The sequence below is a fragment of the Hydra vulgaris genome, chromosome 05 (genome assembly GCF_038396675.1).
Source record: "Hydra vulgaris chromosome 05, alternate assembly HydraT2T_AEP".
Classification (NCBI taxonomy): Eukaryota; Metazoa; Cnidaria; class Hydrozoa; order Anthoathecata; family Hydridae; genus Hydra; species Hydra vulgaris.
The window spans coordinates 4775155-4790949 of NC_088924.1; positions in this window are offsets into that span (position 1 = coordinate 4775155).

Genomic DNA, 15795 nt, shown 5'->3' on the forward strand with positions numbered 1-15795 from the left:
TCTTCAGAAAGCAAAAGTTACTCCAGCTTTTCAAGTTGTTTCTGTCCTGCTTGATCAAAACGATATTTGATAGTGTCAACAGAAGAATCACTTACATTGTAGTATGTGGCACGATAGTACTGAATGGCTGTCTCAACATAATGATATGTGGTACTACAACCCTCCTCATACCGTGCTGGCATCTTTCTTTTTCTCGGAAGCTTGGGTTCCTCGAGGTCCGGGAAATCATTAGCATGCTTCTGAATTTTTTGCCACCACAAATTGAACCACTCCTCATTTCGCATATCCATGAGTGTTTTGACAGTCAACATTGCAATCTCCCTTCCTTCAAAAGCAGACATACGTGTCTGTTGAAGGGTTTTAGATAAGTTATCAGTAAAATACCTAATCATAAAAGCATATCAGTAATCATAAAAAAATAAATAATATAAATAATATTTAATATTTTGATTATATAAATAGATATATACATAATCTATCAAAATATATATTTTTTCAATATAGATAGCTTGGCCTTTGGCTACCATTATATAGTCTAATTGCTAGGCATGATTGCATATAGTAGTTACCTTTTTTTTAATAGTGACATTTAAAAAATAAAACTTAGTCAATATATAATATAATAAATACTTCTATTATATAATTATAATATATATAAAGAATAAAATCATTATTAGAATTTTTTTGCTTTAATATTTGTATATATATGAATTTTATATTACCTAAGAACAATTAATTAAAATTTGATTATTCAATTAAACAAAACAATCTTGGTTTATAAATAATAATTTCTATCATTAAGAAGTTTCTTATTTTCAGCCAATTTTGGAAGGACTCTGATAAAAAAATAGAACAACATAATCTTTTGAAATATAAATTACTTCCGGGCATATTAACATATGTACCAATTTTGGAATATATCGTTATAGTTACGTTGCCAAAACATGAGACCGAATGGAATGGAAATTAACCTCGTCCAATATATCAATTATAATCTTTAAAATAATAATGCAAAGCGTTTCAAAAACTTACGTTTAAAAACTTCTCGTTTTTGTTCAAATTTGAAACAGCGCAATTTTTAAATAGATTATTTCCGTATTCAAAAATAAACGTATTTCGAATCGAATAATTTTTACTTTTGTGTGCATGTGTGGTTTTTTCAGATAATCGGCTTTTTGGCGCTATCAAACAATGTTACTACTTATCGGTAAATATCTTGTTAATCAATTGTTAAAAAATTTAACCAAGACAAGAAGACCAAAAAAAAGTTTATACAAAAATATATATATATATATTTTTAAATAGGTATATTTTAAACAATTTTTTTTTGAGAATTTAAAAAGAAAATTTTTTTTTCAGGGGCAATAATTTTTTAAAGGCACAACTAAAAAGGGCGCCATCATTTTTTTCTCGGGGGGCTCTGGCCCACCCGGGCCCCCCGGTTCCGAGGCCCATAAGCATCTATGTTAACAGTAAGGGTTGAATCGTTAAGAGGTAAATCATACTGATAAAAGCTTATATTTTCCATTCCTTTCATATCCTTATAAAAGTCATTATCCGAATCAGATTAATTTTCTAAAATTACATTATTTTTTATTAGGAAAGGTTTATGTGTTATTTTATTAGGAAATATTTAACTAAATTTAGGTATATATGTCATTATCATTTTAATTTCCATTTTAAAATGAGAAATTAAACAAAAGAAGCATAATAAAAACATAAACTAGTTTTATTTTATGAGTCCAGTCACGGATGATAAGCTTATCATTAACCTTTTTCTCGTTCATTTTTTTGGTTGTTCTTCTAGAAACTCTTTTTTATTCTAGAAGCTCTCCAAAGATGGCGTAAATAAATCTCAATATAAATGATGTAATAAGTAAACCAATGCGGGTAACTCGCAATCTCCGGGTATTGATAACATTATCACTAGATGTGATATAATTAGTCGAATTAAAGTAGCATATTAAAAACTGATATAAGCGATCACTTTCCAAATTTTCTTATAACTTATAATTTTCTTGCTCTTTAATTCCTGCAGCTAATAATTCCGTTGTAGCATATGTAAAACAAATAAACAATCTATTTTAGAATTTCATGAATTATTAACAGAAATTGATCATAACCTTTTAACTGAGTGCAATGATGCTAATGATGCATATAACTTATTTTTACACATGTTTTCTAAACAATACGAAAGATCCTATCCAAAAATAAAAAACTACCGATTTTAAAAACTTTAATAAAACGTGGATGACCAATCGTCTTGAAAAGTCATTTAAAAAAAAAACGTAGTAAAACGTAAGAGGTATCTATTACTTTTTTATTCATAACTACATTAGCTATTTTAATAATGCTCGGGTAAGTACTTGCCCTTCAGCATTAAAAAATATATGTAAAAACAAAAAAAAACACAGTAGAATTATATGTAATGTACATGAACACTCCCATTCCAAGCTGTAACCTAAAGAAATTAAAGCTCTTAATGTCTATGAGTTAAACGTGTTACAAAACTTGTTATTCGCGTTTAAAGATCAAAATGGCATGCTTTCAAAAATTCTTTAATAATCGATTTAAAAAAATTAATCATAAGTACTTAACAAGGTACTTTATCCTTATTATTTAACGTACCAAAGTCAACTCTTAAAAATTCCTCATTTTCATAGAGAAAACCTCGCCTATGGAACATAGTGTTTTGATAAAAATATAAAAAGTATACCTTTAAGAAGCTGTTTTTCAAAGATAAACAGACTTAACAGACATATTTTTCTTGACTTAACAGACTTAACAGACTTAACAAACATATTTTTAAACTTTTAAGTAAAAAAAAAAATATATTTATAATATTATACATATATATACATATTTATAAAAAAATCTTGTTATATCTTTTATTTCATCTACAATGAAATCCCGATATCTCGAACTACTTTTGAGTTCCCCTTGAACCTTCACTAAAACTTCACTTGAACCTTCACCTTGAAACCTTCACCTTGAAACCTTTACCTTGAAACTTCAGTACTTTTCACATAAAAACAACTCCATAACTCAAATACCCGTTAGCTTGAACATTAGCTTAGTTGAACCATTTTATCTATTCCCGTGGCTAATATTTTTCAGATATTTAGAACAAATTTTCCGAACTTTAGAACAAAAATATAAAATATAAAAACGCGCAATGAAGCCCTTGCATTGCAATGTAAACGATAATAACAGTTTGGTAGTTTAGTTTATAGTATAAGTTATGCTAACATGTGTTGCAATATTATAATAAAATTTGTAATATAATAAAATTTGTATATATGCATTATAATAAAATTTGTTGTATCTATATTTTATTATGGCTACTATAATCAATTAAAGAAAAGTACTATAATCATTTAAAGAAAATACTATAATCAATTAAAGGAAAGTATGCTGCTCTAAGGAAAATCGGAGAAGGATTGTCAAAGTCTCAGGTTGCTATGAAACATGGCATACCAAAAAATACGCTGTCAACATGGATCAAAAATGTATGAAGACGCAAGGGAACAAGTCAAAACGTATGAGAATTAAAGAAGGAACATTTTCAAATTTAGATAATCTTGTTTTAAAATGGCTTTTAAATGTAAGGAGTAAAAACATGGCAGTATCAGCAACAATTCTTAAAACAAAAGCCAGAGAACTTGCTGAAAAAATAAATACAAATGAATTTCAAGCGTCTGATGGTTGACTTGATCGTTGGAAAAGCAGATATAATGTTTCTTTCAAGACGGTATATGGAGAGGGTAGCTCTTGTACAGCTGAAACGAACACGCCAAGGAAGGAAATAACTCTCCCAACAATTGATGAATTTTATAATGGAGAAGAATTCGGATTGTTTTTTCGTATGCAAACTATAAGTCACTAAATCTTCAATCTGAGACATGTATAAGGAAAAAGCACAGTAAAATTCGTTTTACAAGGATAGTCTCAGCAAATGCAATGGGTGATAAAATTCCTATGTTTGTAATAAGAAAATCAAAATAGCCTCGCTGCTTCAAAGGAGTTAGGCACTTGCCTTGCAGATACAGAAATCAAAATAAAAGTTGGATGGATAGTGTACTGTTTAAAGAGTGGATACGAGAAATTGATACAAATTTTACAAAAGAAAAGAAAAAAGTAGCGTTTATAATAGATAACTGCCCAGCACACCCAACGGTTGATAATATAAAATCTATTGAGCTCGTTTTTTTACCACCAAATACTACATCTAAACTTCAACCAATGGATCAGGGAGTTATATGTTTTTTTAAAGTTTATTACAAACCTTTGGCATTGCAAAGGCTGGTCGTAGCTATCGATAAAAGAAAAGATCTTTCTGTTTTTTCGGTTTTAGATGCAATGAAAATGCTTGATCTTCCATGGCAAAAAGTGAAAATCTCCACCATCATTAATTGTTTTGCAAAAATACAAATTTCCCAAGATCAGCAGAAATCTGCCCATTCGGATGAAGACGACAACCCTATTAAAGAGGTTTAAAACCAGATAGAAAAACTTGATAATTTTTACAACAGCTGGGTACAACAGAAGGTACAACAGCTGAAGATGTTATTTTTGCAGATAAAAACTTAATTAGCACAGTACCTTTACTTACAGATGAACAGCTGATAGAAGAAGTTAAAAATGCAGCAAATGAATATGATGCTAATGACGAGGAACATAATGATAATGATAATGCAATCAATCCAGTTTGACCAAAAGTTAGTGATATTCTGGAGGCACTGTAGGTGTTGTATGACTATATGCCCTTCAGTCTTACGTAGAGATGCAAAAAAACGTGTTTTTTTTTGCTATCGTATTTTTTTCACCCAAAAAAACGTGTTTTTTTGGTTTTTTGGGGGTTTTTTTGGAGTTTTTTTGGTTTTTACAGATCCTTTTAGTGTTTTTTTATTTACTTTTTTTTTTTTTTAAATGTTTCCAACTTATCTAAAACGTTTCTATTTAGTTTTGTTTAAGTATTTTAGATTCTATATTAGATTATATTAAAATTAATTTATTAAAGCATGAACAGAGTTCACAAAAGAGTTAAATTAATGATTTTTTTATTGCTAAAATGGTTAACAAACTATTTGTTCTTTTCAAAATTTGAATTCAAAAATTGATAAGAAACAATTCTATTTATATTCTATTTTTATAATTCTATTTATAAAAAAAGTTTTTTTTAATCTAAAACTACATTCTTGGTCAAGTGACTCAAATTCTTGTTCAGGTGACTCTTCATCCGAAACATTTATTGGTTCATGAGATTTATCTGAAATATTTATTGGTTCTTTAGGCAGAATTGGTTATTGTGTTGCACAGATATCCATTGCTTCAAGTTTGAAATTTTGCGATACAAACACTAATTTTGCTGCTCTTTCATTTGTTAATCTGTTTCTTTTGGCACTGTGAATATTTGCATAACTGCTAAAATTTCTTTCGCAAGCAGCACTTCTAGCAGAAAGCTGAAGAAATGAGATTGGGACATGACTGTGCCATCATTTAAAAATTTGTGCTTGACTTCAACTGGACATTTTCTACATTTCTTAATACGCAAGGCCATTCGTATTTCACTTTTCAACATAACATCATTGCAAAAAGAACATTGAACTCTTTCCGCTTTGCTCTCCTGGCTTGCTGACTTAAATAAAATGCTCACAAATGTTTTCTTTCTACCCCCAGTGAGGCCACAGACTACTCTATTATTACTACTCATTAGTATGTTCTAATCAAACAACTAAATGATGTGACTATTTTGATTAGAAAACTCTTTAATTAATGCTTACAATACCTTATAATGGCTATATTCTAAAATAATTTCATTATTTAGTAATATTATTAAAAAAACTAATAATAATAATTGTATCACTGAAAATTTACTTTACTAAAAATTATGATAAACTGGTACATGAAGATTTTCAAAACAACAATAAATCATCATTAATAATCTTATGTTTCAAAACTGTTAATATAAAGGTATAAAATTAAAATATAAAAATACTACAACACACTTATGCAATATTATTTATAACATGATTGAAAATATTATTTCCGCTTTCTGAAATTAAATGTTGACAAATTTAATTTATTTGCAATTGCAGAAATAAAACTAAAAAACAAAAAGCATAAAATAAAATAGCAAAATTAAAAAAAAATTAAAACAATGCAAAACTTATACAATACATATAAATTCTGCATTGCAGTGTTATTTCATTTATAAATCAAAAACTTCATTTATAAATTATAAAGTTCTCATTCATTCTACAAATTACAATAATTAGTTTTCATTCATTCTTTTGAAAAATTTGTTTTAAACGTTAAGGAAAAATAGTTTTGAACTCAAAAAACATATCTACATAAAAAAACAAACAAAAAAAGACTCTTTACTTATGATGTCTTTGTATTTTATAAGAAAAATGTTTCTTTAAATAATTTTTTTAATTTTATTTTAGCTTAATATAAGTAAGTTATTGAAGAATAATTATTAAAGTTATTTGATGAACATTTGAAGAACTTGTAAAACAAGACAGATAAATGGTATGTTAAATAGGAGAATGACAAAGTCTTTTAATAAATATCTCCTAAAAACACACTGTTGAGGTGATATTTATTTAAGTGTTAAAATTCAAGGTGTTAAAGTAGTTAGTTAATAAAATACACAAAAAAAAAAAAAAAAGGAGGGGGGGGGGATCTGCTACTTGAAGAACTTTAGGCAATACTAATAAAATCACATGTTAAATAAAAGAATGAAAACTCTCCTTTAATAAATAACACCTAAAAACAAATTTTCAAAATTATTTCAGTGTTTAAAATATGAAAAAGAGTAGTTTAAAAAAAAAACAAAAAAACCAAAAAACGAAGCAGTTTGTTTTTTTGGCAAAAAAAACGGGTTTTTTTGCAAAAAAACAAGAACCAAAAAAACGACTCACATCTCTAGTTTTACGGGTGAAGATTTTCAACAAAAGCTCAATGCAGTCTCGATTACATTTGATAGAGACGTTTCTTTAATTTATAATGTATTGTTTTTACCTTTGAGATCAAAACTTTTGATTACTCGAATTGTTTTTACATATCGTCAAAAGTTTGTTTAACAGAATGTCCCAATTTAACTATTTTCTAGGTCCTTTGGAAGTTATAGAAATATTAGGAGTTGTTTTATTCTTTTTTGCAATTTATCGTACTTTATTGTTGTTATTTATTAACTTGCTTTATAAAATGAGTATTTGTAAACTTGTATAATGAGAAATTTGTAAAATGCTTTACGCTTATTATAGATGCTTTTCTTTTTTTTTTTAAGGTGCCCCAAAAAGTCCTTGCGGTCTTATCACAGAGCAAAGCAGAAGAGCATTTAAAAGAAAGATCACGCCTCTTTCCTAACCATTGTCACATTTTGCCCAGAAGGGGTTCGAACTACGGATCTTTTGTTTCTGAGGCAAGTTTGCTACCACTACGCCACGGCTGACGAAAAGACTTATGTCTTCTACTTGCTCCAGTTCTTCTTCTATTTTATTTATATTTCGTTGGTGAAACTTATAAAAACAAAAACATTGTAAAGTATTTATAAATGACAAAATAAATAATAGCAATGGCAAGATCATAGAAGATATAAATGTCAATAATCTGATTATGAATATCTTATTACTTTTATCTGTTTTTGACAAAACTGAAAGCGCCTTGTATATTGGTTGTGGAACTGGCTTGTGAATTTTAACGAGAAGTGCAAATTAATGCAAGTGGGTTGTCAAAAAAACTAATTAGCAGTATCAAAACTATGGTTGACATTGACGGTAACGGACGCAATCTAATTCCAACATGCATTGAGCGCAAACTTGAAGTAATAATATTTAACAAACCAAGTCAAAGTACAAATAAAAGCAGTATGGATCGGCAATAGAATATTTGGTTGTCTCAAAAAGTCATTTCAGTGTCGGAACTCTCCAGCTATGGAAATAGTTGTACCAGCTATACATTAAACCTCGTGTGTAAGCTTGGTCATTCATTCTCAAATCAGAATTGGCTCTACTCAAACATGTCCAACAACGCAAAATACCGTTAGTTAAACATTTTAGTTACAATCAAAGACTAAAAATACTGTGCTTCACTACACTCGATGGAAGAACGCAGAATTTGTTGTGAATTCATACTTTAATACAAAATTGCTCATCATTTACAATAGGTAGAAATTCATATTCTATAACAACAGCAATATATATATATATATATATATATATATATATATATATATATATATATATATATATATATATATATACACATATTTTTTTTTTTTTTTTTTTTTTTATTTTTAAATGATTTTTATTTATATAAATTTTTTTTTTACGAGGTTAAAATAAAAATAACTACATAATTTTTACTACTTAAAGTTTCATACGTTTAGCAATCATCAGGTAAAAAATGCATTGTTTTTTTCGTTAAAAAATATCTCTTAATAAACATCCTGACGTTCAAAAACAATTATAAATATGTTACTATAGGGTAGATTAGGGTAATATTAGCACCTTAAGCAAAAATTGGAATAATTTCAAAAATAATTAAGCTGGATCTAAAATTTTTGCGAATAGACAATATTTAGGAATCCCTTCTCATCATCCACTTAGATATTTTGGCACCCGAAATTTTTTCTTAAAAACACAGAGGTTTTAAAAAAGTCACAAAAATGCTCATGTTACCCAGACCACATAATAATATGAGCACTTTAAATTAGCTCACAAAAAAATATTAATTTTGTAAAAAAAATACCAACTTGACAATTAGAACTAATTTTTGGAATATAATGATTCGTTATTAACAAAACTTATCATTAAAAGATCAAATTTTAAGCCAATTTTTGTTGAAACAATACTACTATGTTTTCCGCCAGAAAAAAAAAAATAGTTCGTTATTTTTTCAATTTTATCAACTCAAACCATTGAACGATAAAAATTTAATTTTTTTGAATTTAAATTACAGAAAAATATTTAGTATTGTTAAAATAATAAAAAGGTTTTACTATATTTTATTTTTATTAAGAAAACCAATTAAAACCACTGCTTTTTTAGGACTTTAAACTAGGTAATTTCAATGAAAATCACTGGGTAATTTGAGCATGCTCATATTACACAAAAATGGCATCTTTAAATAAACTAAATAGTTCTATTAAATAAAGTAAACTAAATAGTTTTTAAAATAAACTAAATAGTTCTATGCATTGTTTTTCAAGCCAAAAACGATTGGATTTTTAGCTTACATTTTTTTCTTTATGAAAAAATTAATTTCATTATTTTAGCACCAAAATTTCGCGCCACAGACTTACTCATGCGTGATGATATTATTTAAAAACGCAAAAAATTTAACAGCTTTTTAATTAGATGATACCCGCTTCAAAAAATACATATCAACTTTAACTTCACTGCTTACATCTAAGAAATCTTTAAGTATGCTCATATTACCAAGGTGCTCATATTACCCTAATCTACCCTATGCGAGCGTGGTTTGGTTTTTTAATCTTTGGGCTCGCGGTTGTCAAGCAAGAACTTGTTAACGTAACGGTATTTAGATATTATTTTTTATTTAATAAATCTTGTGTACCTTTGTATGACATTATGCAGAGTTTTTCATCAAGGCAAAGCATGCAATTTTTTGTTACGTTGCTGTAGGTGGGGGCTTGTTTAATTATTGACCAGGTTAATTTGGGTGTTATTTCTTTATTTTAGTTTTACATTAAGTTTTCTTTTATCTGTCATATATACTTTTTGACTTGGACGATTTTGCTCGTCCAAAAACGTAAGTCCAAAAAGGTCATTGAATTTTTCATCTTTTTGATTGTGAATGAGTGTTTGTCGTTAACCCGTCTTAGTAGTAAAAATTATGTAGTTATTTTTATCTCGTCAAAAAGTCAATTATATAGCTCGAGCACTCTTGCTGAATATATGCACGAGCAAAATTAAATTTATATACAGGCCCCGAAATAGTTTTTTTTATTTTTTTCTTTGTTTTTTTTTCATTCAATTTTTTCAAAATTATTTATTTGAAAAATTATTGGGAGGGGGCGGCAAATGCCCCTGCTGCCCCCTCTCCCTCCCCCCCTCCTTGTTGCTACGGGCCGGGTATATATATATATAAATATATATATATATATATATATATATATATATATATATATATATATAAATTATGTCAGTGTATTCTGCAAATAGAGCGCTCAATGTTCTTAAGCTCCAGGTTTATACTTGTTGTGCACTCTTAATTGTATTTTACATAACATAAACTTGGAAACTAACAATTTTAATTATTCCCTAAAAAATATCCCAATCCCAGACAAAAAAAGTTATACTATTTCTTCAATTGAAAAATAGGACACTTTATTAAAAGAATTCGTTGGAAAACCCAATTTTTCTTAGAGACTGAAAACAATAAAAATCCTATATTTGAAAATAACCAAAAAGAAAATTTTTAATTCAAAACAAAAAACGCATCACCTTTGTTCCCAACCTAGAAAACTTTAAAAACGATTTATTACACTTGATTAAAACAATAAAATTTCGAAATATTAACAATGATTTCCAAAAGGAACTCAAATTAGACATTAATAATATAAAATCAAACCCTAATATTTAAGTTTTTGCTGATGAAACAAACAGCATATACCAAATTGCCCCAGATAATCACAATAAATTACTGCGCGATAATATTTCTAACAATTACGCAAAAGCCCCAAAAAATTTTGAAACTTCAATTAATTTAGAAGGCCAAAACATTGCTAAAACAATTAGTTTAGAAGCTAGAATTGAATCAGTCGCACCAGCACAAGCGTTTATCACACTAAAAGATCACAAGCCAAATTTTCAAAATAAACTCCCTTGTAGGCTACTAATACCTTCAACAAGTGAACTAGGGCACGTTAGTAAAATTGAATTAGATGAAATAAATAAAATTATCCGAAAAAAATTAAATTTGCAACAGTGGAAAAATACCACTGATGTTATAAATTGGTTTTCTAAAATAAGTAATAAAAATGAATGCACATTTATACAATTTGATATTAATGATTTTTACCCCTTAATTACAGCCGAGATTTTAAATAAAACAATAGAATTTGGAAAAATCCATGCTGAAATTACAGACGACACTACTCGTCTAATTAAACATTGCAGAAAAACATTATTCTATTTTAATAACGAGACGTGGAAGAAAAAAACCATGCACGAGTGCTTTAATGAACAATCGGAAGTTACGACGGAGCAGATATTTTTTGAATTTAGAAGCTTATATATTTTAAATTCCCTAGCTTAAATAGTTCATTTTAATCAATTAGGCTTGTATCGCGATGATGGTTTAATTATAATGCAAAAAAATCAGGGCTGAATTTTTTTAGAGAGATTGGTTCCAATTTCAGTAAAAAATTTGTTTGCAATTTTGCTCAGTTCACATATATTTACATCTTCAAATTTTATAGTTTGTGGTAAAGAACTTAAGTGATTTTTTTGATTTTCCTGTTATTTCTATTATTATTTGCCAGGTGCGCGTTGAGTTGTTTTTAAATTTATTGATCAGATTAGAATAATATTTTTTTAGATTTTTACGAATTTTTCCAAATAAATTTTTATATATTTTTTTATTTGCAGAAGATTTAGTCTTTAAATATTTTATATACAACTTTTGCTTTATTTTCGAAGATTTTTTTTAAGCCTTTTGTAATCCAAGGACTGTTAAAGGTTTTATGACTTATTAATTTTTTCACATACTGGAAAGTTCGCGTCATATACTAAATAGAATGTTTCGAAGAATTTGTTATAAATAGTACTTGCATCTTCATTAAAGTTGATTTGCCCCCAATGAAGTAATGATAGTTGATGTCTAAAATCATTTATTTTTTTGTCGTTGTAAATACGTTTTTTTACAGTTCTATTTTGTTTAATTTTATTAGATAATGTTGTGTTAAAGGTTAGGAAAATAGGGAAGTGGTCCGATAAATCAGTTTTTATGATACCTTTTTGGATGGAGTTATTAAAGATGTCTGTAGTAAAAATATTGTTAATAAGAATAACAGATTTCTTAGTTACTCTAGTTGGTTGATTAATTAGGGGAACTGCGCCTGCTAAAAAAATTTCCTCATAGAAACTTTTCACTTTTCTGTCGTCGTTATAAATAAAACAGTCCATATTAAAATCCCCAATTATAAAGTTTTCTTTTCTTTCGTTGTTACCAGCGTGAACTATATTACATTGCAAATAAGAGCTGAACTTTTCGCACGCGCCGTCAGGTGGCCCAGTACGAGGGTACGAGGACTTGTACTGGGCCCTTATTCTGGCTCAGAAAAAAAACTGAGCCCCCAAAAAGGAATTGGGCCCCCAATCCTCAAAGAGAAAAAATGTATTTTAGTTTTATAAGTTTCTATCAGGGCATTTTCTACAACTTTTTATTTAATTTAACTTGCTTTTATGTCGGTTTGTTTGTTTGTTTGGTGTCTGCGCAAAACAAAGACTAGGTCAGCGGTAATAATAAAAGAAATAAGCTAAACTTTAGTTTAGCGTAAATAAAAAGTTCATTAAGAAAAGTAATTGAAACAAACAAAAAACAACAAACTTTGTTTAGCGTAAATAAAATCGCTGTGAAATAATAATAATAAAAAACGTTGTTGACCTGAAATTGATAAATTTTATACTGTAAAATAGTAAGTAATCTTTACTTATAAATAGTAATTTAAAATAATAAAGTTTTTAAAGTAAATATCTTATAAACGTAGAAATATAAAGAAGATAGCTAAATATAAAAAAGAAAGCTGGAAACTGAAATTAATCGATTAGCTTGTCTTGCTGGAGAAAGGGAACGGAAATTTTGAGCTAGAGCAAATGAATCAGCTGAACAACGAGCATCTCGGCTAAAAAAACGAAGAGAACGATATGTTGACGCAACATAATATGGATGACTGAAACAGAAGAAGGTTAGGCAGTATTGCTAAACGACAAGGATACCGAAAACAAGCATTGTAGTAACGAACGATTAAACGATGTTCTCCTCTTTATCTGATGAAATTGACCATCCCATGAACAGAAAAAAGAGAAAATTGTTATTGGAAAGTTCAAAACAATAAATATATAAAATGCATGAATTCATTTGCTTTGCATTGATAAATATGGTTAATACATGTTTGATAAATAAAATTGTGTGCCTAATGAATTTTTGCTATTACTTTTATTCACTACTACTCAATATGCTCCAGTCCACTCCCTATCAGTCCATGGAATTTATAAATAGTGCTACTATTTATAAATTCTATGGACCGATAATAGTTATAACTCAAAGTAACCAATGCCCTGGTTTCTATCATAGGACATTTTTTTTAACTTTATATTTATTTATGTTTCAGCTGAAATAAAGGAAAAAAAAAGAAAGAGGCAACATGGAAATACAAATCTGGTGAATTGAAAGCAGCTGGTAATGATCCAAAACAATTAAAGTTAACGGCAGGTCTCGCGTCAATGCAAGTGCAACAAATAGAGAGAAAAATCTGGGACATCTTTTACAGCAACAGAGAATGTAGAATTAACATCAAAATCCATTGTGAATATCACAAGTAAGCCTATTATTGTAACAGAGCCAATCACAGAGATTAGTGACCAATCATATGTACAAGAAACAGACAATAATCAAGATGTCATAATTGCAGCAGATAAAGGAGTAGAACTACAATATTCAGAAACATTCAGAAACTGAAACATTACTAAAACTAAGTAAGTGAATGTAGAAATGGGTAATTATAATGTGCCTGTAACTGCAGCGATGGACCTAACTCTAGCAGAAAAGATTATCAGAAGCAACCAGACAACGTTGTAAATGTCAATGAAAATGATCAAACTAAATTTCTAGAACTAAAAATTGCAAAGACGATTGATAAATGCAATTTATTGTATTAGGACCAAATCAGCCAACAAAACATTCAAGGTTATCTAAGTATTACACTGAATCAGTTAAAGTTAATGACATTGAAGTTGTGCAGAAAAGGTCATGGTTAACCTACTCTATATCACTAGACAAAGTTTTTTGCATTGTTTGCAAAGCAATCAAAATAATGCAAAAAATTTCTAGTTTTTTACGTTTCTTTCTAATTACTAGGTTGTCCCATAAGTTCACGGGCACTTGAAGCTAATATTTTCAAACATAATTTTTTTTATGACGTTTGAATCAAATCAATTAATGATTGATATTATTTTGTAGTATTTTTATTCCTCTTTAAAATGGTGTATCGCTTTTTGTAATTGTGATTTAAAAATGTGTCTTTTTAGTTCTAAAATGACGGACGAAAAATATGAGATTCGCGTACTTTTGCGTCACTATTGGAAAAAAGGACTGAGTTCAAGAGATGCAGCAGCTGAAATTTGCAATGTGGAAGGCGAGGGAATGGTCAAGAAAACCGCAGCGACCAAATGGTTCAAGCGCTTTAACAACGGCGAAACCAGCCTTGCAGATCTACCCAGGTCAGGCCGTCCATCGACAGTAAACAATGAGGCGCTGCGCGAGCTGGTGGAGCAGCAACCACAAACTAGCACCCGCAGATTGTCGGCAGAGCTCGGCCCTTCCAAGTCCACCATCGATCGCCACCTCCATCAAATCGGACTCGTCAATAGGCGCTGCCGAGAAGTTCCTCACGAATTGACGCTTGCGCAGCAAAAACGACGCGTCGACACCTGCACCCATCTGCTCGAAAACCCCAAGGACCTTCGTTTCTGGCGTCGAGTTGTTACTGGAGATGAAAAGTGGGTCTTCTTCCGTAACGCCAATAAGGCGAACGTTTGGATCCAGCCCGGCCAACTTGCTCTACAAGTCGCCAAACAGGATCGGTTCGTTCACAAGGTCATGTTGTGTGTTTGGTGGAATTTCGAGGGGATAATTCACTTTGAGCTTGTTCCAAATGGTCTTGCAGTGAACGCCGCACTCTACACTGAACAACTGGATCGTGTTTACGCCGCTCTCTCGGCTCGTTATCCTGCCTCGGTCAATCGAAAGCGCGCGCTCCTGCTACACGACAACGCTCCAGCACACACCGCCGTTCGCACCAAGGAAAAAATTTCGGAGTTGCTTGGAATTGAAGTTCTTCCTCATCCTGCATACAGTCCGGACCTTGCGCCATCCGACTACCACCTGTTCCGTTCGATGGCTCACTTTCTTCGCGGTAGGACCTTCGATTCTTTGGAGGAGGTCGAAAATGGGTGTAGAGAGTTTTTCGCCTCCAAACCGGTGGAATGGTATCGTCGCGGAATTGAGCAATTGGCGCAAAGATGGACGAAAGCTGTAGAAAGCAATGGAATTTACTTTGAAGAATAATTGTTAATAAATATTAAGTTACAATGAAATAAAGTTTTGTCGCAAAGTGCCCGCGAACTTATGGGACACCCTAGTATACACAAAACAAGCTAATTCATACTATGACACAGATGGTCAAGAAGGATATTTCAGAAAAGGTAAATAATTCAGTACTCTTTTCACTATCAGCTGATGGCACCACTGATATTAAACTTTGTGAGCAAACTTTTATTGTATGATGTTATTTTACGCTTGCTGCAGAAGAGGTCGTTGTAAAGGAGCATCTGATTTCAATGGTTGAAACTGAAACATCAACTGGTGAAGGAATAAGTGAAAAAATCAAAGATGAACTCAAATTAAATAACGTAGATATTTAAAAGTGTGTGGGTATGTCTTTTGATGGTGCAAGCAATATGCAAGGAATAAACAAATGAGTTGCAACACACTTGATGCAGTGTCCTCCCACGGCAATAAATATTTATTGTGGATCTCATG